This window comes from Apium graveolens, chromosome 8 (genome assembly GCF_009905375.1).
Source record: "Apium graveolens cultivar Ventura chromosome 8, ASM990537v1, whole genome shotgun sequence".
Taxonomy (NCBI): Eukaryota; Viridiplantae; Streptophyta; class Magnoliopsida; order Apiales; family Apiaceae; genus Apium; species Apium graveolens.
In genome coordinates this window covers 240,726,191-240,739,795 of record NC_133654.1, presented here as the reverse complement: position 1 = coordinate 240,739,795, position 13,605 = coordinate 240,726,191, and the positions used below count along the sequence as shown (strand labels likewise).

The following is a 13,605-nucleotide window of genomic DNA, read 5'->3' as shown; positions in this document are numbered from 1 at the left end:
TTGATACTTGCTCCCAAATCACAAAGGCACTTGTTGAATGACAACTTGCCAATGGTGCAAGGAATAGTGAAGCTACCTGGATCCTTAAGCTTTGGAGGTACTTTTGCTGCAGCACGACACTGCACTCTTCCGTTAGAGCAATGTTATCAAGATCATCCAGTTTCACCTTCCTTGAAAGAATACCTTTCATGAATTTCGCATAACTAGGCATTTGCGCCAGAGCCTCAGCGAAAGGTATGTTGATGTGAAGTTTCTTGAACACCTCCAGAAACTTACCAAATTGCTTGTCCAGCTTTTGTTTTGCCAATCTCTTAGGAAAATGTGGTGGAGGATAAAGTTGTTTTCCCCTGTATTACCCTCAGGTAGAGTGTGTTCAACAGTAGTCTTCCTTGGTTCCCCCTCTTTCTCCTTTTGCTTTTTCTTCATCTACAACTTCAACTTCTCCATCTTTTGCTTTTTCACCATCAGCAACTTTTCCAGACCTTAAGGTGACAACTTTGACTTGCTTTTTAGCTTCCTTCCTGCATGGCACTTCAGTATCGCTGGGAAGTATGCCAGGTTGACGATTGAGCAAGGCATTGGCTATTTGTCCAATTTGATTTTCTAAGGTCTTGATAGAAATAGCCTGACTTTTGCACAACAGCTTTAACTCCTCAAAATCAGCACTAGAAGGTGGAGCAGCCTCTTTGTTGAGGATATTGCCTTTGAGCATATGTTGAGGTAGCTGGAATCCAGGTGGATTAAACTGTTTACTTGCAGCTTGCTGATATGGTTACTGAACAACATTCTGATTATTGCTCCAGCTAAAATTGGGATGATTTCTGTTATTAGGATGATAAGTAGCGGGCACAGGCTGCTGCGGTCGCTGATAATTATTCACATACTGAACAGATTCATTAACAAGAGAACTCTGATTCGTAGCATGAGAGCCTGCACAAAGCTCACAGACAATAGCTATTTTATTAACTCCATAGTTGGCTAAAGAATCGACCTTCATAGACAGTGCTTGGAGCTGCGCTACAATAGCTATAGATGCATCAACTTCAAGAATACCTGCTACCTTCCCAGGCATCATCCTTTAAGTTGGGTTTTGATACTCGTTTGCAGCCATAGTTTCAATGAGATTATAGGCTTCAGTGTAACTTTTGGCCTACAAAGTGCCTCCAGAAGCTGCATCAAGCATGGGCCTAGATAGGGCCCCCAAACCATTGTAGAAACCAGTAATCACCATCCAATCAGGCATACCATGATGTGGACACTTTCTAACATCTCCTTGTAGCGCTCCCAAGCTTCGCACATTGATTCTCCTTGTTGCTGCGCAAATTGAGTAAGAGCACTCCTTATAGCTGCATTCTTGGCCATTGGATAGAAGTTCACCAGAAACTTTTGCGCGGGATCTTCCCAAGTAGTGATGGACCCAGCTGGTAAAGAATGTAACCAGTCCTTAGCTTTGTCCCTCAGAGAGAATGGGAAAAGCCTCAGCTTGATAGCCTCATCAGTAACACCATTATATTTGAAAGTACTATAGATCTCGACAAAATTCCTGATATGCATGTTGGGATATTCAGTCGCAGCACCCTAGAAAGAAACAGAATTCTGCATCATCTGAATAGTGCCCGGCTTGATTTCAAAAGTATTGGCCTGAATAGCCGGATGCATGATGCTGACTGAATGTCATCAATTTTAGGCCGAGAAAAGTCCATAAGGGTTGGATCAGCTTGAACTATACGATCACCCATTGTTACAGGTTCTTTCTTTTCACTCTCTTTATCCGAATCTTCAAAAACTATCTTCTCCGGAAAGTCAAGAGTTGTATCTGTCTCCTCAGTCGTATCTAGATTTCTCTTGCGGGTGCGAGAACGTGTTTGCATAAATGCTCGCTAGAGTACCTGAAACAAAACCGGAAGCAGTAAGTAATAAGTCTTAATCAATGAATCCAAATGACCACTGATGGAAAGTACATAAACTAAACAAATTAACACCGAGTCCCCGGCAGCGGCGCCAAAAACTTGTTAGGCACAAAGCATGCGCTAAATAAATCACGCAAGTATACACGTTTGCAAGTAATATAGAATGATTTCTAGTTCGTTCCCACAGAGACTCTGATTAATTATATTTAAATAACACTTACTCACCAATGTATGATTACTCTTCAAGTTGTCAAGACAATAACAATTAAGGTTGATTAACTTATTAACTACGAGAATAAAACACTTAAATTAACAATATTAAACACACATGAGATTATAACTTCATTACTACTTCATTCAATAGTTATTGTTATTACCCTTAGCATGTAATGGTGATGATATTAATCAAACAACACGAAACTAATAAACGCCAACTTTCGTTGTACGAATACCATTCTACCAAGCATCCACAAGTAAGATAGAAGCTGAATAGGCATCAATTATGTTGAGACCCTATATGTCTACAGAATTTGACAACATAACAATTTAAGCGCAAGTTATTCATTATGATTACACAGGGTAAGTAAAATGGTTAGAGTTACCCACTAATCATGCATACAATACATGAACCTATGCTAACATGGAAAGTTCTAAATCTTAAGATTCACTATCGCTTCACAAGAGATTAACAGGCTATCTTACATGTTCGTGATGCACATAAGACGAATAAGCACAACCTATGCTAGATATCATACAAGCATCACATACCAAGGTATTAAACAATTAACTAAAAAAATACATAGTAAATCCGCTATGATCCCATGATCACGATTAGCCCATAATAGAACTCTTTGTCATCATGGGTTCATATGAAAACATGATAATAACACAACGATATAAACTAATAAAAATACTTAATAAAAACAGAGTACGTCACAAGAGTATTAAGGTTCAAAGAGTAAAGAAAACTAGCATCCACTGTTACAACGAATTAAAAGAATCATAAGATAAACGTATGCTTCCTCTTCTTCGTTGTTGCGTGCTAAAACGGTCTTCTTCATCTTCTTCATTGTTACTTGTTGTTGAAAACGTCTCCCAAATAGGTTTATATAAGAGTCCAGAAGAACCAGTGCCAACAGAAGCCCAATTATACTCGAATTATAAATTCCAGAATCTGATTTTCCGCACCCAGGCGGGCCGCCTCCTTCTTCCAGGCGGGCGCCTGCTACTAGGCAGTCGCCTGCTCCTTCCAGGCGGGCGCCTGCAAGCCTTCTGGAAAAATCCAATTTTTGCTTCTGATTTTGCTGAATTCTTCGCACAACTCCCCGAGACTAATTCCAAGCACTTCCTAAAGCTTATTTTGATGATATCCTCATATTTAAGCAAGTTATACCCTGAAATACAAAAACACTCGAAAACGCGTCAAATACACAAAATAATCGAGTTCAAGACACCAATTCAAGCCGTTATAAGATGCTCTAAGTGGTATAAAATGCCACTTATCAAATAAATCCCACAAGCCAACTCACAAACCAGAAACGTGCGTGTGTGGATGCTTAACAGATATACTCTCGACACTAGATCAACTGTTGTGCATATGTTGTGTACTTAATGATTTCATAAACAAAACATCTAAGTAGATTTTACTTAGTGAAATAATGTAGCACTCGACGGATAAGAGTTATAGTCCCGATGGATAACTCATTATAGTCCCGACGGATGTTAACTTATTATCCATCGAGTGAGTAGCTTATGTAATAATAAGTCTGTAGCACAGTTCTGTATACATCTTTGTATAGATTCTGTAGTAGCCTATAAGTCATATTGACTTTAACTAGATATGCAGAATAGGTTGATTAATTGTATATAAATGATGTCTTGTAATTCTGCATAAGTGAAATGAAGTCAAGTGCCAAAATAGCTACCGACGGATGATTAACAAAGCCATCGACGGATGATTAAATGACTATCAACGGATGTTTAATATAGCAGTCGACGGATGATCAACAAAGCCATCAACGGATGTTCTGAAAGTCGACGGATGATCATATATCCAACGGATATTCATAAAGTCCAACAGATGATCATATAAAGAATTCAAACAGCAGTTGAACAGTGAATACTGAGCACAGCCGTCGAGATGTATACAAATCTACTGTGGAAGCCCATTAACTGGGTAATAGAGGATGAAAAGTAGCAAAGCTTAAGACTGATAGTTTTTATGTTTATTTAGTCTTTTTGACTTTGTAATCTTGGTAATATATAAACCAAGAACGTAGCAAATAAAAGAAGAGAACTCAGATACAAAAAGAGAGAAATCTTTGTAAGCAAAATCCTTAGCATTTCCCTGTATTCTCAGTAGTTCGATTTGTAAGCAGCTGTGAGCATTCTTGCATACAGAGTCCTCTCGATATATCATATATATCTCTGGTGGAATTGTTTAAATCCACCAGAAAGTTTTTAAAGACTCTTGTTTTTAATTACTTATGTTTTGATTCAATTAAGTTTCTATTCCGTATTGTGCAAAATCAAAACACTTATATCTATATTCGAGTTGAACATTTTTATTTCGAGAAAAAGGTTCAAGAATTCCATTCAACCCCCCTTCTGTAATTCTTGCTATATTGTTAAGGGACTAACAATTGGTATCAGAGCAAGCTCTTAATCTACAAAGAGTTTAAAGATCAAAACAATTCAGCAAGATGAACAAGAAAGACGTTGAAGTCAAGATTCCTTTTCTAGATAAAGATAATTACCATCATTGGAAGGTAAAGATGCATCTTCATATGCTTTCTCAAGATGAGGCCTATATGGACTGCATAGAAAGAGGTCCTCATGTTCCAATGAGAGCTGCAACAGGAAACAAGCCATCAGTTCCCAAGCCAAGGCACGAATGGTCTGATCCTGACATTGAACAAGTCAGGAAGGATAAAAAGGCCATGAACATTATGTTCAATGGAGTTGATGCAGACATGTTTGACAACATTATAACTGCAAAACTTCCAAGGAAGTCTGGGATACTATACAGATAATCTGTGATGGCACCGAGCAAGTTAGAGAAAATAAAATGCAGCTCTTGATTCAGCAATATGAGCATTTTCACAATGAGGAAAGTGAGTCACTCACTGACATTTTTAGTAGATTCCAGAAACTACTAAATGCTCTTAAGTTGCATGGAAGAGTCTATCAGACTAAAGACTCTAATCTGAAATTCTTTAGATCTCTTCCAAAGGAATGGAAACCAATGACAGTCTCATTAAGAAACTCACAAGATTATAAAGAGTTTACTTTGGAGAGACTGTATGGCATCGTGAAGACCTATGAGCTTAAGATAGAGCAGGATGAAAGGATGGAGAGAGGAAAGAAGAAAGGAGGATCCATTGCACTAGTTGCTGATTTGGAAAAGGAGAAGGAAGTGAAGATGGAAGCTGTTGAGTCAACTTCTAAGGTCTGTGAAAGCAAGGGTAAGGGGATTGCAGTAGAAAGTGAAGATTCATTGAGTCAAGATGACATGGAGGACATTGATGAGCACCTAGCATTTCTTTCTAGGAGATTTGCCAAGCTCAAGTTTAAGAAGAACTTTGGAGCAGCCAAGCCAAATAGAAACATGGTGGATAAGTCAAAATTTAAATGTTTCAAATGTGGCTTGGCAGGGCATTTTGCAAATGAGTGTAGAAAGTCAGATTCCAGTAAGAAAAGGTTTGAGTCTGTGGAATATAAGCAAAAATACTTTGATCTACTCAAACAAAAGGAAAGGGCTTTTATTACACAAGAGAATGACTGGGCAGCAGATGGTTTGGATGAAGATGAAGATGTCAGCTATGTCAATCTAGCCCTAATGGCCAAGTCTGATGAAACAGAGACAAGTTCCTCAAGCAATCAGGTAATTACTACAAACCTTGCACATTTATCTAAATCTTAGTGTAATGATGCCATAAATGACATGTCTATAGAATTATATCATTTGTATGTTACACTTAAGTCTCTTACTAAAGAAAATGCTAAAATTATAGAAAACAACTTGTTTTTTAATGAGAGGAATAATGTGTTTGAGTCTCGGTTTATTGATTTTGAGAAACTAAGGATTGAGTGTAAGATTGCCAAGGAGGAATTAACTGAGTCCTTGAAAAAGGAAGAGATTTTAAAGAAGCAGCTCGAGCGTGAACAAGAGGTGATTAAAGCATGGAAAACATCCAAGGATGTCCATGCTCACCAAAGTTTAAGGAATTGAGTCTTTTTGTGATGAAGCCTGGAAAAAGAATAAAGAGAAACTACAACTTAATTTGGTAGATGGTTTGCTGACAGATGTAGACTCGACGGATGATGAGGACTATCCGTCGGATAACAAAAAGTGTTATCCGTCGGATAACAAAAAGTGTTATCCGTCGAAAGATGAAAATCCTCATCCGTCGGCTGTAAACAAGCCCATTAGCAAATCCAAACTAATCAAGCTAAATGAGAAGTATGGGTCTGTTTCCAAGAACTTTGTTTCACCAAATGTAAATCAAAGAAAACCCCCTCTGGTATCTCTCAAAAGATACCAGTTGTAAAATCCACAAAAGCAAAAGAGGGGAGTATGAAGGAGGGAAAGTCAGGTGAGGGAAGGGGTGAACATCAAAGAAACCCCAAGAATAAGGATGGAGAGTTGAGTGAATCCCAGCCTAGCCACACTGCAGTTTCCCAACAAACTGCAGTGCTTAAAAAGGATAAAAGCTCACTTCTAGCTACATCATCCCAAAAGGATGCAGTTATTGAACAAAGCTCTCAGCCAAGAGCACAGGCCAAAAGGGTTAGGGACACAAGCTCACCCCAAACTTACACAAGAAAGAAGAAATCTAAGACCTTTGGGGATGTACAGGGCACACACACAGTGCAAAATGGTGCTAAAGACACAGTCCATGCACTCTATCAAATTCAGTTTGATGTGGCTCCAATAAATGTGGAGTCACAGCCAAAATCTCTAATAATAGAAGCATCTGAAACACCATACTCACCAACAAACTCTCTGGGAGTGGATATGATAAACACTTCAATTCCTGATTCCCCTTCTTTAACTCTGTTGGGGAAGCCAAAATCTAGTCCAAGTGAGCATCATCTTTTAGATGATTTGTTGGCTCACTTGCCAATTCTTTCAGATTCTATTGTGACATCTGTGCCCCAAATATCTTCAATCAACACAGAGTCAACAATAGTTTCTCTTCCCACCTCATTCATTTCCACTATCTCGATGGATATTGCTCATCTGTCGAATAGTGATTATATCCCGACGGATAAGCCTAACAGCAGTTATCCGTCGAATAGCATTACCACTCACTCGAAGGATATCACTTATCCGTCGAGTATCTCTGCACAACTTCAAACCTCAATTATTTCAAGTGCAGAAGATTTAGTGGTTGTACAGTCACTCTTAGGACTGAGAGAGGAGAGTGCATTGAGTGAGAGGCTGGGTTGCTCCCAGGCAAAAGGAGAGGAAAAGAGTGAAAATCAGCAATCCATTTATTCAGGATTGGCAAAAGTGAGTGAGAGGAGTCCCACCTTAGTAGGTGAAGGTGAGGGTGTGAGGGTGGGGAGCCAGGGTGAGACCCTGATGCAACAAAAGAGAGATTTTGAGAGAAAAGCAGGTACAGAAGCTATAAGGGTGGATCCAGCCATTGCTAGTGAGTCAATGATTGTGACTGATGCTTAAAAGGAAAGACAATTTCAGCAACATTACAAAGCTGTAATTGATAACATTTCCTTGGATGCTGACACTTTTACTCACCCTGTGTCAGCCTATCAACTGTTGGCTGCTCAGGGCAATGTGGAGGCAGAATAGACTTTGAACTTATTACACACTTCAAAATCTCTTCAAAGAGATAAAGCTGCTGTCAATAGGATGCCTTCTCAAGCTGGTGAGCCATCAGAAGAATTTGAAGTAAATTCTAATGATGATGACTTTGTTTTTTTGGATGGAAGCATGAACTTAGGGGGAGATGAAGGCCCAAGTTCTGTTCCAAATTTACCTGAATGGGCATGGACAAAGGAATCTACACCAGGACAGTTTGGTGTATCTTTGGTTAAGCAGGTTATGGCTATTCAAAAGGCCCTTCAGAAAACTTCAGATGCTGGTACCAAGGATATTCTTCAAGCTCACCTAGACTCTCTACATCTCATGAAGATCCAGCAATTAAGACAGAATCTGAGTGTGGATGAACTCAAAAAGGATATAGCTGACTTGAAGACCTATAATTCTGAGAAGCTGGATTTAGTCATGCCATATGGTACCATGCAGGATCTATTACTGAGACTGAGGAGAGAATCAGATTCTGAAAAGAAGCTGGCCAAGTTGGAAGATAGAGTTCAAGTTATTGAGAATTCAGTGGCTACCCTTCTTCAAAATCAACAGACTCAGACAAATCTTCTCATGCAACTGGCCAAAGCACAAGGCCTAACTCCTCAACTTGATGATAACAAAAGGGGGAGAGAGAACCAAGTGAGGGGGAAACTTCAAGTTCAAATCAGCAAAGTAATTGTACCTTCAATTACTGTCTCCAAGCCACCAGTTGCAGATGGTATAGATCTACACTACAAGAAAAAGTTGAATAGACATCATACATTAGACATCGGTTGATGTTGCCACTGATTTTAAAAGAACCAATAACATCATCCCGTGTTTTTCTGATGTCTATGTTATTTGAAGACATCGGTTATTTAATAACTGATGTCTAAAATTACCAAAAAAAAATTAGGGCGCGCTCTTTCAATTTTATTCCCCCTTAGCGGAATGTTTTTCAGGTTCCCCCTCATTTACCAATTCTTCCCCCCATTTTCAGAAACTAAGTTAATAATTAAACTTTCACTCTCTCTCGTCTCACCCCCACCCCGACCTCTCTCTCTCCCTCTCCCTCTCTCCCTGTCTCTCCCTCCCTCCTCACTCCACCCTCCACCCTTCACCCTCCACCGAAAGTCTTAAATCGTTCACGGAAGGTTCAGAAGTTCCCCCAGATGTTCAACTTGATTTAATTTATCCGAAGTTCTACTATCGATAAACCGATTCATTCGAGTGGAAGTCTGTTCAATTTGTTCGAAGATATAAAGCTCGAATTGGTATATAAGTGAGCTACAAAACTCAAATTATTAGTTTCATTTAATTTTAAATTGGGGATATTTCAATTCTAAACCCTAATTGCACTTCATGCTTGAGTAAGGATCTATTGTTCCTAATGCTACTTGGTACATGATTCCAGAAAAGAATACAATATTAAAACCTATAACTTAATTTATATACTTCTATTTTTCTATACTGCCTCGTGGTCGGGTTATCATTGTATCTCAAAGTTACTACTCAAACTCAAGAAGAACTTTTGGCTTCCCACCTTGAGCAACAATCATCGATGTATTATCTCTCTCTCTCAGTAATTATTTTGTAGTTGTGTGTTCTTTTATGCTTGGTTTGATGCTTTTATATAAAAAGTTCTGATCTTTTAACACCTTACCTGGATTAGATCAGTAGATTTTATATTAATTGTCTTTATAGTGTGTTTTATGGGTTTTTATATATCTTGAACCTGCTGACAATTGAATATGTAGATTCTTGATTGTATGTAATGTAATTTAAACTTGTATTACAATTGTTTCAGTTACCTAAGCTAATTAGTTAGTGATGTAATTGCGTGAATTTGTTAATGATTGTTGTGTCGCAATTATCCAAGTCTTCTTTAGCTATAAGTTGATGCTGATTCGTGATCGATTTTAAATATGTGCTCTATCTATGTCCGGGCTATCCATTTCAAAGTTTGTTATGTCCTGTGTTTTTCACACAGAGTAAGCACTAATTAGTATTTTAATAGGTCACATATGTTTATATTTGATTTTTGTTTTTGTTTTGTTTGTGTTTTATTATCATTTAACTAATAACTTAACATTTGTGAAGTATGATTACTAATTGTGTCTGATGCTGCCATTTTTTTATACACTCAACTAAAATTATCTTATAGAGTATAAAGCTATAATGTAGTCAAGAACATGAGTGTTATGATCAAAAGCAGTTGATCCAAAATTAAAAGACCAATTTATCCAGGAAATTTAATTTATTCAAGGACCGTGTTTCCTGCCTTCTCTATATTTAGAGATCCTAGTTATATCATACAGGGCCAGTTATCAAGAAGCATAATTTTTTAAAATTATAAATACCTTGTGTGTATAGAAACGGTCAATTGCAGAAATTTAAATACCTCACCTGAGGCCGAAGCTTTGCATACCTTGGTTATAAGCCAAGAGGTAACCTAACTTTAATTTGAATTTATGTTTGTCTAAATCTAACAAATATGTAACATGACTGCAGATATATAACAACATTTACTTCAGATCTGGTGTTTCTCCGAGTAAATTTAAATCCTCATCGAACCAAGGGTTTGAAAACATCATCTGTTAGTTTGAATCACGTGTAAGTGCAGTAGTTCTTCAACAGTATTATAAGTGACAAATCTTTGATCTCTTAGTTATGCACATTGTTGTTTCCACTCTGGAATATTTCTGACAAATATAATACAGACTGAGGTTCAGTGACAACTTCAATTTAACTTTTCTAAGTTTGGAGTTGAAGCTTAATCAACATATTTTTGTGTAGAGTGTGGTTTCACAGGCCTTTCAAAGCTGATAATTGGACACTCTTTGTGGTAAGGACTAGAGTTATTTAATATGATAATTAAAAAAAAATCTTTTGCACTCATACTCTTTGTGGTAAGTTCTAAATTAAACACTTACAATTCGATATAATTCTTGATTTGTTTGTGATCAATTACAGAGATTGTTCACTTATGATGAGAGGTAAATCCATTTTTTTATATCTACATGTATTATTATCGTAATTGAGCATTTTTGTTATTTAATTAGAATTATTTTTTTGATTAGAGATGTTACTTTGTATGCTCTCGGTATTGGAGCTTGTGGTACTAATGCTTTAGATGACAAAGAGCTCAAATACGTTTACCACGAAAATGGCCAGAAATTCATTAAGGTACTATAAGTTTGTCGAGTAATTGGAATTATAAACAGATTAAGTTGGAGCAATCTATGTATAGATATTATTAAAGTTTTCGAGTTTTATGTATTTTGTATCGACTTCCTGGTTGTAGGTCTTACCGACGTTTGCTGCTATATACTCACTGGGATCGATAAATATTTCTGAAATACCTAGAATGTCGTGAGTATACCTTTTTGTTTTTTAATTTAGTCTTATCTTTGCTGGAATTTTGCCTGACTGAGCAGGTCGGTATTTTTTTTGCTAGATTTGATCCGCGCCTGTTATTGCATGGACAACAGTTTATAGAAATTTAAAGGTCGTTGCCTACTTTGTGTAAGGTTCTTAACCTCAAGTTCTTTATAACGAACAATTTGTGAATTTCATTGATATGTACAATTTCTTTGTTAGATTAGAGTGCCAATTTGAAATCACAATTTCTTCTATACGGATTATTAACCTCTGCCGGAGAGATTTTAGTGTATAGTAGTGCGTGCATGTGCGTGTGCTCGCGCAAATATAAAAAAATTAAATAAGAATCTGCTTAACTATCCTCAATTCAAACTTCTATTATTACAAGTTTTGAAATTTATTGTTGATGCATATACGAAATAAAACAAGTGTTGTGGGATTGCATGATAAAGGTTTGTCAATGATCTGATATATATATATGCACTGTAAATCCTAATTGAATGTAATTTTTTCAAAGTTTAGAATCTATGTATTTTGTAATTACTTTGTTGATGTCATAGTGGTAGCGATATTATTATTACCTACACGCACAATAATTTTATCAAGTTTTCATTCCCCTAAACATACATGTTACCTGATTGGTGTCACCATTAAATTAACTCGCTTTTGTTATTATGGCATGTCTTTTGATTGTATAGGTAAAGCTGCCATATTGGAACTTGAAGTTCTAAGTTATGGGGAGTCGTCTGATGAACCGGTCTCCATGAATCGACAAGTTTCTAAGCAAATGACTGAAGTATATATGACTTAAATGCACTTTAACTACCAAATATCATTTTTATGTAGGTTGACTCTATATTTACGGGGTGCAGGTGGCTTCTCAAAATCACCTCACCCATATTCTTACATTAACTATCAAGCAAATCGGAACGTAGCTTTTAAACATCCTAAAAGTCAGCCATTTGCAGTTTATGAGGAATGTACGCAGCCCTCCCAGGTATGTCACATATTTTTACATCCGTTGCCTCTTCGCTAATTCTGGAATGTTTCATATCTCCGTATCTACGGGTTTATTCTGATTTTAAACCTACCATATTTAACACTAGTGAAATTGTTGACAATTAGTATATAATTTGATAAGAAATGCTGACTTTTTTTTGCCTAGCAGAAATGCTGACTGTTGTTTGACTTGCTTCAAATTTCATGTTACAAATACTAGGATCACTGTACAGTTTTTGAGATAACCTATCAGTAAATTTGTCTTATGTAGCAACTCCCTGTATTTTAATTTTTAGGACACAGGTAATACACTTTAATTTGAGAAACATTATGAAAGAAGAGGAACAAAGCGAGAAAGAAAAGGGAAAAGAATTTCTTTCAGTGACTTTTACTGCGTGTCTATCATTAGATTAGAGTAAAACATGGACAGTTCATAATTTTTGTTTTAAATCATCTCTTGTACTTTCTTCAATTTGCATCTTATTTTTCCTGCCTGATGAGGCAATCATGCCCCTAGCGTGTGTAGCTTGGTGATATGGTGTGGCCAAATAAAGAAGGAAATAACATGAAATGAGGACATTCTTAGAGAAATGGAGGTAGCACTGAATACTGATTGGCCGTGTGAATATCGAGCAGGGTGTGATGGTTTGGTTACATTGAGCTTAGGTATCTCAGTGATCAGTGAGGAAGAGTGATAGACTAGAATCAATCTCATAAAGATATTTTTGAAAACGAGTGGTATCACACTGCTTCACTTTTTCCTTTAGTAGCAGTAGCAGAGGGCCACATTTGTCATATCAGGCTTACCTAACAGAATAAGGCTGCCAAGAATTGTATGAGTGCATATAGTTTCACATCTCTGACCTGGGGCATTTTGCTGAAGCTAACTAGCACAAGTGAGTTTTAGTTGCACAGCTAGTATAATACTTTTGTGGTCTAAAAGAGTTCGATGGATAGACGATTCATGATTTTGTCATTTATTTGTGATTGTTTTAGAATATTTGATTATCAATTGAAAGCTTGTACCTTAGTACCTGACTTTACTTAAGACTGGCCTAGATCTATGATGAACCAAATATAACAGAGTGTACATTATGGCTAAATTTTCATCTTTTGTGATTTCAGGCAGTAAACTACTTGAAAATAAGGAGTCTGATGGATTTGACATGCCGAACCTTGTCGAGCAAGATCAAGGTAAAGACTCTAGAGGAGATCGGGGAGGCTGTCAAAAATTGGAAATGTTCGAAAGGGGAATAAAAGCTAAGGGTAGACAAAAATTTATAGAATGGCCTTCTATAGCATCAGGAGTTCAGCCTCATATATGATCTGATAACCTCAAATTGTAGCTTAAGACAGCGCCATTCCTTCTATTGTAGCTTAAGGTCAATAGCTCTTAGTTTGGTTTTGAATGATTCTGTAATAAAACTAGATCTTGATATTTATGTTGATGAATATAAGTGTTTAGTTAGTTCATTGTTTAAATACTTTTAATGAATAAATATT

General features: G+C 37.0%; 1 long non-coding RNA gene and 1 other non-coding gene across 2 annotated transcripts; both read left to right on the top strand.

Moving 5' to 3' along the window:
• Nucleotides 1-1,241: 1,241 nt before the first annotated feature.
• Nucleotides 1,242-1,347, top strand: LOC141681615 (small nucleolar RNA R71). The gene has a single exon (XR_012559043.1). It is a non-coding gene; the product is annotated as a small nucleolar RNA R71 (small nucleolar RNA).
• Nucleotides 1,348-10,662: 9,315 nt separating this feature from the next.
• Nucleotides 10,663-11,243, top strand: LOC141679147 (uncharacterized). Its single transcript, XR_012558061.1, has 4 exons — nucleotides 10,663-10,718; nucleotides 10,803-10,908; nucleotides 11,027-11,094; nucleotides 11,180-11,243. It is a non-coding gene; the product is annotated as an uncharacterized LOC141679147 (long non-coding RNA).
• Nucleotides 11,244-13,605: the final 2,362 nt, after the last annotated feature.